This window comes from Ranitomeya variabilis, chromosome 1, assembly GCF_051348905.1.
Source record: "Ranitomeya variabilis isolate aRanVar5 chromosome 1, aRanVar5.hap1, whole genome shotgun sequence".
Classification (NCBI taxonomy): domain Eukaryota; kingdom Metazoa; phylum Chordata; class Amphibia; order Anura; family Dendrobatidae; genus Ranitomeya; species Ranitomeya variabilis.
In genome coordinates this window covers 1,125,344,340-1,125,359,420 of record NC_135232.1, presented here as the reverse complement: position 1 = coordinate 1,125,359,420, position 15,081 = coordinate 1,125,344,340, and the positions used below count along the sequence as shown (strand labels likewise).

General features: G+C 42.6%; 1 protein-coding gene and 1 long non-coding RNA gene across 5 annotated transcripts in view; one reads left to right on the top strand and one right to left on the bottom strand.

Moving 5' to 3' along the window:
* The window catches only part of LOC143793018 (uncharacterized), a 47,887-nt gene extending 41,479 nt beyond the window's left edge, over positions 1 to 6,408 (bottom strand). Inside the window, exon 1 of the long non-coding RNA XR_013220030.1 lies at positions 6,303 to 6,408. This is a non-coding gene — a long non-coding RNA (uncharacterized LOC143793018). The remainder of the gene's footprint in view (positions 1 to 6,302) is intronic.
* The window catches only part of LOC143793370 (catenin alpha-2), a 1,050,189-nt gene that overhangs the window by 1,013,643 nt on the left and 21,465 nt on the right, over positions 1 to 15,081 (top strand). The gene's annotated exons all lie outside the window — the stretch shown is intronic.

Sequence of the window (15,081 nt, the reverse complement as noted above, 5' to 3'; positions counted from 1 at the left end):
CAACCTTGTGCGCATTAAGCAAGGTGATGAATGGAAAACCGCATTCAATACGCCCGAAGGTCATTTTGAGTACTTGGTGATGCCTTTTGGGCTCTCCAATGCGCCTTCAGTTTTTCAGTCCTTTATGCATGACATTTTCCGGAAGTATCTGGATAAATTTTTGATTGTTTATCTGGATGATATTTTGGTTTTTTTCTGATAATTGGGATTCGCATGTGGAGCAGGTCAGGTTGGTCTTTAAAATTTTGCGTGAAAATTCTTTGTTTGTCAAGGGCTCAAAGTGTCTCTTTGGTGTACAGAAGGTTCCCTTTTTGGGGTTCATTTTTTCCCCTTCTGCTGTGGAGATGGACCCAGTCAAGGTCCGAGCTATTCTTGATTGGACTCAGCCCTCGTCAGTTAAGAGTCTTCAGAAGTTCTTGGGCTTCGCTAACTTCTACCGTCGTTTTATCGCTAATTTTTCTAGCATTGTGAAACCTTTGACGGATATGACCAAGAAGGGCTCCGATGTAGCTAACTGGGCTCCTGCTGCCGTGGAGGCTTTCCAGGAGTTGAAACGCCGGTTTACTTCGGCGCCTGTTTTGTGCCAGCCTGACGTCTCACTTCCCTTTCAGGTTGAGGTGGATGCTTCGGAGATTGGGGCAGGGGCCGTTTTGTCGCAGAGAGGCCCTGGTTGCTCTGTTATGAAGCCTTGTGCCTTTTTCTCTAGGAAATTTTCGCCTGCCGAGCGAAATTATGATGTGGGCAATCGGGAGTTGTTGGCCATGAAATGGGCATTTGAGGAGTGGCGTCATTGGCTCGAGGGTGCTAAGCATCGTGTGGTGGTCTTGACTGATCACAAAAATCTGATGTATCTCGAGTCTGCTAAACGCCTTAATCCGAGACAGGCCCGCTGGTCATTGTTTTTCTCCCGCTTTGATTTTGTTGTCTCGTATTTACCAAGTTCAAAGAATGTGAAGGCCGATGCTCTTTCTAGGAGCTTTGTGCCTGATGCTCCTGGAGTCGCTGATCCTGTTGGTATTCTTAAAGATGGAGTTATCTTGTCAGCTATTTCTCCGGATCTGCGACGTGTGTTGCAGAGATTTCAGGCTGATAGGCCTGAGTCTTGTCCACCTGACAGACTGTTTGTCCCGGATAAGTGGACCAGCAGAGTCATTTCCGAGGTTCATTCCTCGGTGTTGGCAGGTCACCCGGGAATTTTTGGCACCAGAGATCTGGTGGCCAGGTCCTTTTGGTGGCCTTCCTTGTCAAGGGATGTGCGGTCATTTGTGCAGTCCTGTGGGACTTGTGCTCGAGCTAAGCCTTGCTGTTCTCGTGCCAGCGGTTTGCTCTTGCCCTTGCCTGTCCCGAAGAGACCTTGGACACATATCTCCATGGATTTCATTTCTGATCTTCCGCTATCTCAGGGCATGTCCGTTATCTGGGTGATATGTGATCGCTTCTCCAAGATGGTCCATTTGGTTCCTTTGCCTAAGCTGCCTTCCTCTTCCGATCTGGTTCCTGTGTTTTTCCAGAACGTGGTTCGTTTGCACGGCATCCCTGAGAATATTGTGTCAGACAGAGGATCCCAGTTCGTTTCCAGGTTCTGGCGATCCTTTTGTAGTAGGATGGGCATTGATTTGTCGTTTTCGTCTGCTTTCCATCCTCAGACTAATGGACAGACGGAGCGAACCAATCAGACTTTGGAGGCTTATTTGAGGTGTTTTGTCTCTGCTGATCAGGACGATTGGGTGACATTCTTGCCGTTGGCTGAGTTTGCCCTTAATAATCGGGCTAGTTCCGCCACCTTGGTTTCGCCTTTTTTCTGCAACTCTGGTTTCCATCCTCGCTTTTCTTCGGGTCATGTGGAGCCTTCTGACTGTCCTGGGGTGGATTCTGTGGTGGATAGGTTGCAGCAGATCTGGAATCATGTGGTGGACAACTTGAAGTTGTCACAGGAGAAGGCTCAGCGCTTTGCCAACCGCCGCCGCGGTGTGGGTCCCCGACTACGCGTTGGGGATTTGGTGTGGCTTTCTTCCCGCTTTGTTCCTATGAAGGTCTCCTCTCCCAAATTTAAACCTCGTTTTATTGGGCCTTACAAGATATTGGAAATCCTTAATCCTGTATCTTTTCGTCTGGATCTTCCTGTGTCGTTTGCTATTCACAATGTATTTCATAGGTCCTTGTTGCGGCGGTACATTGTGCCTGTAGTTCCTTCTGCTGAGCCTCCTGCTCCGGTGTTGGTTGAGGGCGAGTTGGAGTACGTGGTGGAGAAGATCTTGGATTCTCGCCTCTCCAGGCGGAGGCTTCAGTACCTGGTCAAGTGGAAGGGCTATGGTCAGGAGGATAATTCCTGGGTGGTCGCCTCTGATGTTCATGCGGCCGATTTAGTTCGTGCCTTTCATGCCGCTCATCCTGATCGCCCTGGTGGTCGTGGTGAGGGTTCGGTGACCCCTCACTAAGGGGGGGGTACTGTTGTGAATTTGCTTTTTGCTCCCTCTAGTGGTTACTAGTTTTTTGACTCTGGTTTTTCTGTCATTCCTTTTATCCGCACCTGGGTCGTTAGTTAGGGGTGTTGCTATATAAGCTCCCTGGACCTTCAGTTCTATGCCTGGCAACGTAGTTATCAGAGCTAGTCTGCTGTGCTCTTGTCTACTGATCCTGGTTCCAGTTATATCAGCTAAATCTGCCTTTTGCTTTTTGCTATTTGTTTTGGTTTTGTATTTTTGTCCAGCTTGTTCCAAATCTATATCCTGACCTTTGCTGGAAGCTCTAGGGGGCTGGTGTTCTCCCCCCGGACCGTTAGACGGTTCGGGGGTTCTTGAATTTCCAGTGTGGATTTTGATAGGGTTTTTGTTGACCATATAAGTTACCTTTCTTTATTCTGCTATCAGTAAGCGGGCCTCTCTGTGCTAAACCTGGTTCATTTCTGTGTTTGTCATTTCCTCTTACCTCACCGTCATTATTTGTGGGGGGCTTCTATCCAGCTTTGGGGTCCCCTTCTCTGGAGGCAAGAAAGGTCTTTGTTTTCCTCTACTAGGGGTAGCTAGATTCTCCGGCTGGCGCGTGTCATCTAGAATCAACGTAGGAATGATCCCCGGCTACTTCTAGTGTTGGCGTTAGGAGTAGTTATATGGTCAACCCAGTTACCACTGCCCTATGAGCTGGATTTTTGTATTCTGCAGACTTCCACGTTCCTCTGAGACCCTCGCCATTGGGGTCATAACAGTACACAGTGACTGCACCAGCAGAATAGTGATTGCAGCTCTGGGGTATAATACAGGATGTGACTCAGGATCAGTAATTTAATGTATGTACACAGTGACTGCACCAGCAGAATAGTGATTGCAGCTCTGGGGTATAATACAGGATGTAACTCAGGATCAGTAATGTAATGTATGTACACAGTGACTGCACCAGCAGAATAGTGAGTGCAGCTCTGGGGCATAATACTGAATATAACTCAGGATCAGTACATAATAAGTATTGTATGTACACAGTGACTGCACCAGCAGAATAGTGAGTGCAGCTCTGCGGTATAATACAGGATGTAACTCAGGATCAGTAATGTAATGTATGTACACAGTGATGCACCAGCAGAATCGTGAGTGCAGCTCTGGGGCATAATACTGAATATAACTCAGGATCAGTACATAATAAGTATTGTATGTACACAGTGCATCAAATTTAGAGTAACAATATTTTACATGTAAAATTTACAGTGGAAATTATCAGATTGACCAGACAAGGCAAGTCTTTATTGTTCAACCACCACAACCCCTTTGTATACCAGACCAATGCCCAAACCCCATAACCTCCCTATCCAACATCACTGAAGGGGGCTTAATTGTCTCCTCTCCAAATCGCACCTCACCACCTGTGCGCTCGACCCCATCCCATCCCACCTCCTCCCCACCCTCACCACCACACTTATCCCATCTCTAACCCACCTCTTCAACCTATCAATAACTTCTGGCACCTTCCCCTCTGCGTTCAAAGATGCCACAATCACACCTATCCTTAAAAAGCCAACACTCGATCCAACTGCTATGTCCAGCTATCGCCCAATATCGCTGCTCCCATTCGCTTCCAAACTCCTGGAGCAGCACGTCCATGCTGAACTCTCCTCCCACTTCTCATCTACCTTGTTGTTCGACAATCTAGAATCTGGTTTCCTCCCCCATCACTCAACTGAGACTGCCCTGACCAAAATCACTAACGACCTACTTACTGCCAAAGCTACTGGACAATACTCTGTACTACTCCTTCTAGACCTGTCGTCTGCTTTCGACACAGTTGACCACTGTCTCCTACTACAGATCCTCTCCTCCTTTGGCATCAAAGACCTCGCCCTATCCTGGATCGCCTCATACCTTTCCAACCGCACATTCAGCGTCTCCCACACTACCTCCTCATCCCACCCTCTCTCTGTTGGAGTCCCCCAGGGCTCTGTTGTAGGACCCCTACTCTTCTCAATCTATACACTTGGCTTGGGACAACTCATAAAGTCCCATGGATTCCAGTACCACCTCTATGCTGATGACACTCAGATCTACTTCTCTGGCCCAGACGTCACCGCTCTGCTGTCCAGAATCCAAGAGTGCCTATCAGCCATATCCTCCTTCTTCTCCTCTCGCTTCCTCAAACTCAATGTGGACAAATCTGAACTCATCATCTTTCCTCCATCCCACAAATCTTCCTTACCTGACCTATCTATCGCAATCAACAACATCATGCTTTCCCCCGTACCCGAAGTCCGCTGCCTCGAAGTATCCTTTGACTCTGACCTGTCCTTCAAACCGCACATCCAAGCTCTTTCCACCTCCTGTCGCCTCCAGCTCAAAAATATCTCCAGAATCCGTCCTTTCCTCAACACTCAATCTACTAAAATGCTTGTGCATGCCCTCATCATCTCCCGCCTTGACTATTGCAACATCCTTTTCTGTGGCCTCCCTGCTAACACCCTTGCACCTCTCCAGTCCATCCTTAACTCTGCTGCCCGACTAATCCACCTCTCTCCTCGCTACTCCTCCGCTTCCCCCCTCTGCGAATCTCTTCACAAGCTCCCATTCCCTCAGCGTATCCAGTTCAAATTACTAATACTGACCTACAAAACCATCCATAACCTGTCTCCTCCATATATCTCTGAACTAATCTCCCGATATCTTCCCTCACGTAATCTCCGGTCCTCCCAAGACCTCCTTCTCTCCTCCACACTTATTCGCTCCTCATCCAATCGCCTCCAAGACTTCTCCCGAATATCCCCCATCCTCTGGAACTCTCTGCCCCAACACGTCCGACTATCAACCACAGTCGGATCCTTCAGACGGAACCTGAAAACTCATCTCTTCAGGAAAGCCTACAGCCTGCACTGACACCGCTGCCGCCTCATCACTATCGAAGCTACCGCCTCACCAACACCGGAGCTACCGCCTCACCAACACCGGAGCTCCTGCAACCCCCAACCTACTGTCTCCTTCCCCATAATCCTGTAGAATGTAAGCCTGCAAGGGCAGGATCCTTGCCCCTCTGTATCAGTCCGTCATTGTTAGTTTGTTTACTGTAAGTGATATCTGTAACCTGTATGTAACCCCTTGACATGTACAGCACCATGGAATCAATGGTGCTATATAAATAAATAATAATATAAATAAATAATAATAATAATAATAGTTGGAAGAAATAATGTGTCTTTTCTACCATTAAGGGAGTTTGTCAGTACGATTTGGTCTGAAGTGCTACTATAGATCCTAAGCCTCCGTTACACCAGCTCCTCCTCCTCCTGCTTGACTGACAACCTCTATGCTGTGTCAATTCAGGCAAATGAGCCATCAGTCACGCAGGAGGAGGCGGCGTTGGATGGGAAATAGAGCTGGTGTGACAGAGGCTTCAGATCTATAGTAGCTCTTCAGCCTCATTTATATACTGTATCAATTCAAATGTTGATTTCTCAGTAACGAAGGAACCGGCCATGTAAAGGTGTTGCTGAACTTATCTTTAAAGAACTGAATACAAAATTAAATAGTTCCGGTGAAGTCCTGCTGGGAGCGGTCTGGGCCATTACCCGGCTAGGGGTGTTGTGGACATTCCTACATGCATGAGATCATACAGCAGAGCCTTCGGTCGGGCTCATCGTGCAGTGCAGAGTATTACTGTGGCATTCTAGGACGGTTCAGGGGGTTGTGATGGTTTTTTCTTGCTTTTCTGCCATATGAGTCGCTCCGCAGTCTCCCTGCACTGATTACACTCGCGGCTATGCAGTCTAATGGTTTATCTGGGGATAGATCCCTTGTTATCGGGCCGGCAGATTTCTCCGCAGCTCATACCTTGTCAGATTGTGATGCAGACCTTGCCATGGTGGCAGTCTTAATCATTTCCCCTGCAGTGCAGCACAGCGCTCCACCAGACCCCGTGCATCCAGCTGTATCTGGGCAGGACATCTCACATGGCGGACTGACCAAACCCTGCTAAGAAGCGAAAAATAAATCACATCGTATTAGACGAGTGAAGGGAACATCAAGACACTTCAGATGTCTGTGCTATGAATAGCAATGTACAGCGGCTAGTGTTATAGAGTCTGTGCATGTAGCAGTGTTCAGAGACTCAATGTAGCAGAGCTGAGTATGTCACCACTTCCCAAAGGATATTTGATGTAATGATAAAATATGAAATGAATAAAATTTGTTAATTTACATGAGTCTAAGGGGTAAGGTTTCTCCTTGTGGAGAGTGACATATCAGCTCTGGCTTGTCAAGGTAAGGAGGCTTATTCGCCGTGCAATGCTCCTCTGGGAAATATAATATGCAAATTGCCTCTTCAGAGAAAAAGAGGACTTGAACCCTATAGTGCCACCTGTTGGAAGTAGGGATCCTACAAGTCACAATCGACCCTTTAACAAGTCTTGCAATATGACTTAGGATACCAGTGACAGATATTACTTCCATACACATTAGATAACAGAAGATCCTCCATTCTCAATAAGTGATGTCACAGCTCACCTCCTCCTCCTGTACAATAACTGATAACACCTCTATATACAGTAGATAACACAGCATCCTCCATTCACAATAGGTGAAGTCACAGCTTACCTCCTCCTCCTGTACAATGACTGATAACACCTCTGTATACAGTAGATAGCACAGGATCCACCATTCACAATAGGTGTGTCACAGCTCACCCCCTCCTCCTGTACAATGACTGATAACGCCTCTATATACAGTAGATAACACAGGATCCACCTTTCACAATGGGTGATATCGCAGCTCACCTGCTCCTCCTGTATAATGACTGACAACACCTCCATATACAGTAGGTAACATAGGATCCACCGTTCACAATAGGTGATGTCATAGCTCACCTCCTCCTCCTGTACAATGACTTATAACGCCTCTATGTACAGTAGATAACACAGAATCCACCTTTCACAATAGGTGATATCACAGCTCACCTCCTCCTCCTGTATAATGACTGATAACACCTCCATATACAGTAGATAACACAGGATCCACCATTCACAATAGATGATGTCACAGCTCACCTCCTCCTCCTGTACAATGACTGATAACACTGCTACATACAGTAGATAACAGGATCCACCATTCACAATAGGCGATGTCACAGCTCACCTCCTCCTCCTGTACCATGACAGATAAAACCTCTATATACAGTAGATAACACAGGATCCACCATTCACAATAGGTGATATCACAGCTCACCTCCTCCTCCTGTATAATGACTGATAACACCTCTATATGCAGTAGATAACACAGGATACACCATTCACAATAGGTGATGTCACAGCTCACCTCCTCCTCCTGTATAATGACTGATAACATTTCTGTATATGTACAGTAAGTAACCAAGAATCCATCTTTCACCATAAATATTACATCTAAACTCCTCCTTCTGTACAATGACTGCAACCTCTATTTACAGCAGATAGCCCAAGATTCACCATTTACAATAGGTGATGTCACAGCTCACCTCCTTCTCCTCCTCTTGCACAATGACTGATGACACCTTAATATACAGTAGATAACACAGGATCCACCATTCACAATAAGCGGTATCACAGCTCACCTCCTCCTCCTCCTGTATAATGACTGATAACATTTCTATTATATATGTACAGTAAGTAACCAAGAATCCATCTTTCACCATAAATGTTACAGCTCACCTCCTCCTCCTGTACAATGACTGATAACACCTCTATACAGTAGATAACACAGGCGCCACCATTCACACTAGGTGATGTCACAGCTCACCTCCTCCTCCTGTACAATGACTGATAACATCTCTATATACAGTAGATAATACAGGATCCACCATTCACAATAGGTGGTGTCACAGCTCACCTCCTCCTCCTGTACAATGACTGACAAGACCTCTATATATAGTAGATAACACAGGATCCAACATTCACAATAAGTGATGTCGCAGCTCACCTCCTCCTCCTCCTGTACAATGGCTGATAACACCTCAATATAGAGCAGAAAGCACCTGAGTCGTTGAGGCTGGATGTTATACACTGGAGGGAAATGAGGCCATATGGTAAACCAGAGCTGAGGTGCCAGATTCTATACACTGGTGGTGATGGGACCGGACGTTATACACCGGGGGCAGAATTTGGTGAAGTCAGATGTGGGTCTGATACTTTTCTACATATTGTGCACTTCTGCCCCAGAAGGAAAAAGACCTGTTTTGAGCCCTACTATAAGAATCTCCTGTGCTCTGGGCGGTGATCTGTAACAGATAGGAGATATGTATAATTATTATTATTACAGTTTCTTCTGTATCTTCTGTATATTATGCATATTATGTATCTTCTGTGTATGTGCCATATATATGTTTTCTCAGTCAGTAAGAATAATTATATGGGATTTGCATATATATTGCACTACTCGGCTGGAAATAGACATTTGCGTATATATATATATATATATATATATATATATATATATATATATATATATATATATATATATTTGGGAAGAGGAGAATAATTTAAGATCTGATGTGCTGCAGATCTGCTAACCAGGATCTGGAGATCTCGGGAGGTTGTGAGATTGATATAAATATTCCGGTCTATCTATAAGTAATGGACATTGATGACTTATAGCGTTGAACATTGGGGCCGTTCTGATGTCTTTTGCTTTCTTGGGGTCATATTGACTTTCTGTATTTCTTTGGGGTTAACTACACTGACTCTTGGGCCTATTGACTTCTATGGGGCAACATTAACTTGTATTGACTTCTTTCGAGCTATAATGACTGCATTGACATTTATGGACTATTTTGGGACCGTGTGAATGTCATCAGCATAATTGGGTCTGTGCTAACGGTATTGACTCTTATTGGGTGTCCACATGTATGACTTGTACATAGACTTGATGGGACTGTCATCATTAGTTGGACGCCTATAGAGCTACATTTACTTTGTAGAGTCTTGTGGGTTTTTATGGCTTTCCTGACATTTTTTTGATGCTCTATGACTTCTATGGTTTTGTATTGATTTCATTGACAGCTACAGGGTTTTAATGACTTAGTAAACTTTGATAATACATTATGGACTTCAGTGACTTCTAGGGGGTTGTAATTTTGGCAGTGTTAATTAATTGGTTATCAAATTGCATTTTGATGAGCTCCATTGACTTTAATGAGCTTTATGGCGCCAGAAGGACTTTATCAACTTTAGCAGGGTCTTTTTCTTTCTCTGACTTCCACTGCACCTTGCTGCATTGACTTCTTTGGAGCTGCATTGACTTCATAGATGATTTTTGAATACCTAGGTTTCTGATTTTCATAAAATTTTGTTACATTGACTTCTATGGATCTGTATTGACTTAATTATGGGATATAAATGATTTTGTTATATCTATAGGGTCTTCATTGACTTTTATGGAGCTGTATTGAACTGATTATTATATTTCTGATTTCAATTGAGCTTTGTTACATTGATTTATATGGAGTTTGATTTTACTAATTGTTATGGGAGACATATATATATATATATATATATATATATATATATATATATATATATATATATATATATATATATATATATGGTTTTTTTCCATGGAGCCCTATTACATTGACTTCTATGGAGCTGCATATTAACGTTAATGATTATTATGGGATATTTGTTTCTGATTTTCATAGAATCTTGTTTCATTGACTTCTGAGGAGCTATATTGACTTCATCACATATCATAGGATCATATCTATATCTTTGATTTCCTCTGGGCTTTGCTACATTGACTTCTATAGAGCTGCATTGAATTTATTAGTTATTAAAGTCTATCTATGTTTCTCATTTCCATATTGTTTTGTTACATTGTGATATTGACGCTATTATGTATTATTGGTATCTATATTTCCATTTCAATTACCGCTATGGAATTGTATTAACTTCATGAAATATTATGGAATATCTCTATTTCTAACTTCCCTTGAGCCTTAATAAATTGCTTATATGGAGCTGCATTGACTTCATTGAGTATTTTGGATAACCTATGCTACTGATTTTCATAAAATCTTACTACATTGACTTTTATGGAGCTATATTGATTAATTCTGGCATATATGTGGAATAATTATGGAATATGTATATTTCTGATTTCCATACAATCTTATACATTGACTTCTATGGAACGGCATCGACTTTACCGGGTATTATGCAATATACTGTATATGTGTCATGGCACTGTTGCAGGATATCCCAGGACTAGAGGTTACTTCCCTATCCCTAAAGATAGGATTCCTCTAACTTTCCCTTCTCCCAAGATTACTTCTGATGTTAAAGATGCAGGGGCCATCTGCCTTGCTGAGCTACTAAACAAGCCCTTATTGGTCCCCTCCCCTATCCAGGGAAGTGGGGAGCAACAGTGTATAAGACTAACAAGGGAAGATGTACAGGGATAAATGAAAATGCCAATCATACAAATATGCACTCAAGAACAGCAAAGTGGAATACAGTTAAGTAAATGAAGGGAAAACTAAATAGGAGAGGATGAGGATAAATCAGTAAGCAAAAGTCTTCTAAATAACACTCCAATCGCCTCCTAAAATAACCAACACCTCCAACTCCACAACCAGGCAGTATAGAACTAACACTGGCAATCTCTGATTGGCAGAGGCATATATATATATATATATATATATATATATATATATATATATATATATATATATATATATATATATATATATATATATATATATATATATATATATATATATATATATATATATATATATATAGCAGAGGGAAGTGGTCAACACTGAACAGCTGAGAACATCAAAGCAGGGAAGCTCCAGGAGCTCTAAACTGAATGATTAATCTCTGCACTGCTAGCAGGAACCTGCACTGTCTAGTATGATGGTGAAGTGCTTGAAAGCAGTGTGGGAGTATGCAAAATCAGACACCATGGTCATCTGGCCCCTCTCTGTCATGGTAAACCAGTGATGTTACATTGACATCTATGGAGCTGCACTGAATTAATTACTATGTTTATGATTTCCATAGAGTGTTCTGTAATGCATCTCCACCACCTCCTAACCATGACCCAGTAATATCCGGCTGTATATCACCAGTACGCACCTTTATATTCTCCTGCAATTTCGCTTTGTGCACAATTCGAGGGATAGCAGCTTAACTCTTTATTTCCCAGTGCTGGAATTCATTTAATTAGAGAGATGGAACATTTCGGATGTATAGAAGCAAAATAATTCATTGTGGAAGTGTCATCCAGAAATCACCGGTTCACCCAGGAGCCTGTTATAAGGCACCAAGGTCTAGCCGTTTACTACCACTGCCATCTACTGGTGGAGGCGCTCCTAGCAGTCAGCCGTGTGACAGTCCGGATTACAAATGATGGGGTGTTAGTGCTGTGAAATGACACGGATGCACGGAAATTCCAATCTGATTTAATGAGAGATTTGGTACTAACGCTCTTTCATGCATAGCCCTTTCTCCGGCTGCATAATGAAGACCACCGCGCGCTGCCATTTAGAGCATCCGTCATATTGCAATGTTACAAACAGGATTCATTTTCTTAACAGCCCATTAGGGAAGACGAGAGCTTTCAGCACGTAGGCCGCCGCTATGTATGTACACAGGACCGTCGTGGAGGGGAAAGCATCCAATCCATTAATGCAGGCTTTCATTTTAATGCATCAACAGGTTCATTAGAAGGATTCTGAAGGGGCCTCGGTTTATTATTTCCAGTGTTTTATTAAAATGACTTTTCTTTTTTTTTTTGCCTTTTTTCTGTTTTTTTTTTCTTCAAAATGAGGCAAAATTAAAAATGTATTTTTTATTTTTTGCTTTTACCATTTTGTGCGCCTTTTAGTGCAAAAAGTCACACGATCTCTTAAATGTTGATTGCCACTCCAAAAATCGTGTAAAAATATTGCTCCCGAAAAGAGGAACTGGAAAATATTTGCCTGAAAATTCTGCTTTTTTTTTTTTTAAGTTACAAATGCCCAAACTCTGGATAATAAAGAGAATTGAGAAAAAGTGAAAAAAAAAAAAACGATGAACAAATAGAAAATAAATATTTAGGCTATGTGCACACATTCAGGATTTCTTGCAGAAATTTCCTGAGCAAAACCAGACATTTTCTGCAAGAAATCCGCATGCGTCTTTTGCGCCTTTTTTGCGCACTTTTCTCGTGTTTTTTGCACTTTTTTTGCTTTTTTTCCTGAGAATTCCCAATGTAATGATATAGTGGGAAATCCGCTAAAAATCCGTAAAATAATGAACATGCTGCGTTTTTTACCGCGATGTGTTTTTTTCGCGGAAAAAAATGCATCATGTGCACAAAAATTGCGGAATGCTTTCTAAATGATGGGATGCATAATGTATGCGTTTTTTATCTGATTTTATAGCAAAAAAGTGCAAAAAAACGTGAAAAATCAGCAACGTGTGCATACAGCCTTAAACTGTCTCAGCCGATAATAAATCAGGCTTGGTGTATTTATGCTATGTGAGTGTTATAGGTTTCTGACTTGGTCCCATGTAGCAGTGCTCGGAGTGCTGGTGGTAGCAGAGTGGAGCATGTCGTAGGTTGTGATGTCTCTTGCAGTTGCAGATAGATCTGCTGATGTGCTGCCAAGGGTGCAGTACCACCGGCAACCACCGGAGGCTCACTTGACCGTAGCTCACTTCCAGAGGAGTAGAGGTGCTGCAACGGGCACAACCACGAGACGGCCAAAGAGAAGTCAAACTAACCGGGTCATTAACAGCTGAAAGCATGGTGCCAGAGACAGGAGATGGAAAACGGAGTCAGGGTACTAGCTAGAGAGTCAAAGCTGGACAAGGAATACGGTATCCAAAACAAGAGATGGAAGGAGGAGTCAGATTGCTAGCCAGTAAGTCAAAAGCCATTCAGAGAGAGTAGTATCAAAAATGGGAAACAAATTCAAGCCGAGTCATACACTAAAGGAAAATCAACAAACAAAAGCTAATTCAGGGAATAACGGGTCAGCTGCTCAAGCCGAGGACCAGAAGTATCGCTGACAAAGGCTGCCAGCAACAGCACCAATAAATAGCCACCCAAAAATCAAAGAAAGGCAGGAAAGGTTAACTCCACGAGACCGGAGAAGGGAAGGCAGAAAGTAAACTCCGGACTGGATCATGACATCTGCTATATCTGTGTCTCGCAATCAGCAAATCATTGTGTACTGTAATAATGTATAACAATACAAGACCCCGGCGCGCGTTGTGCCATCTGACAGTCTCAGCCCTGCTATGTCTATTTTTTGCACACGTCACGTATTTGCTGTAAATATTATACATGGATTTTTGGGATATAAGATCTGCAGCATTTTACAATGTCAGCAAAGTGGATACCTTGTTGTCCACATTCTGTGGGGGGTTTTTTGTTTCCAGTTTTTTTTTAAAGCTCGATTCCGCTTTCCACATGGAAATTGGCATTTGATGTGTTTTTTGAAGTCCACAGCAAATCAATTTCTGTTACCTTTTTAAGCTTCAATGGTCAATGGTGACCCTAAATCCACATTGTTTCATTTTGTAGTGCATTTCTTTAAAAAAATAAACTCACAAATTTGCACAGATTTTAGCTGCAGAAATGGTGCACATAAAATTCTCACCAAGTGTGCAACCTATGAAGCCAGCCGACACAGCTTCTATATCATACCAGTTTGGGCTTCAGTATATCCCATGACAACCTCAGCTCTGCTACATCGGTACTAAAATACTGACTGTTATATATTATCTGATAAACTCATATAAGCTCCATTAATAATAATCTTTAAAGGATGTGGACACCTTCAGGGACAGGTATTTCATAAATGCACGTATTTTAGGTGTAAAATAGTTTTGCTATTGGATTTCATTACATTTTTTTTGCCTAATATAGTTTCTGTGTTGCACTATTTCTAGCTGCAGAAAGAGTTAACTGAGAGTCGATCAGTGAGCTTCTTATTAGGAGTTCATACATATTTATATATTTTACCAAGTTCCTGCAGTGAATTATTATGATGTAATGAAGCTTTGATGCGGTTTGTGCTAAAAAAAAATCAGTCGGAAGAATATTAAATAGTTATGAAGCTTCATCAGAATGAACTCTCTGATGGATACTCAGTTGTCTCCTTCTGCAGCCAGCAATAGGCATTGCGAAACAGAGGTTATAATAGGCAAATGGTGCAAAATTCTTACTAAAAATGACATATTTTAGCTCAAAATACATGAATTTAGCCAAATAAATGCCCCAACCGAGTCCATGTTCTAATATGACAATATATTATAATACCCCAGTGTGAATTGTATCATCCATCAATCTCAGCTCTATTATGTCTATTTCTTGTTTAGTCTTGCACAGATGTAGCAGAGATGAATCTGGCCCTTACCTGCTTGTCTTGTGCACCAGATACCCAGCGTCTGCTTTGGGATGCAGATACATGGCAATGTTGGTGGCGAGTAGTGTTGAGCGATACCGTCCGATATACAAAAGTATCAGTATCGGATTGGATCGGCCGATATCCAAAAAATATTGGATATCGCCGATACCAATACCCGATACCAATGCATATCAATGGGACACAAAATATCGGAATGGTTCCCAGGGTCTGAAGGAGAGG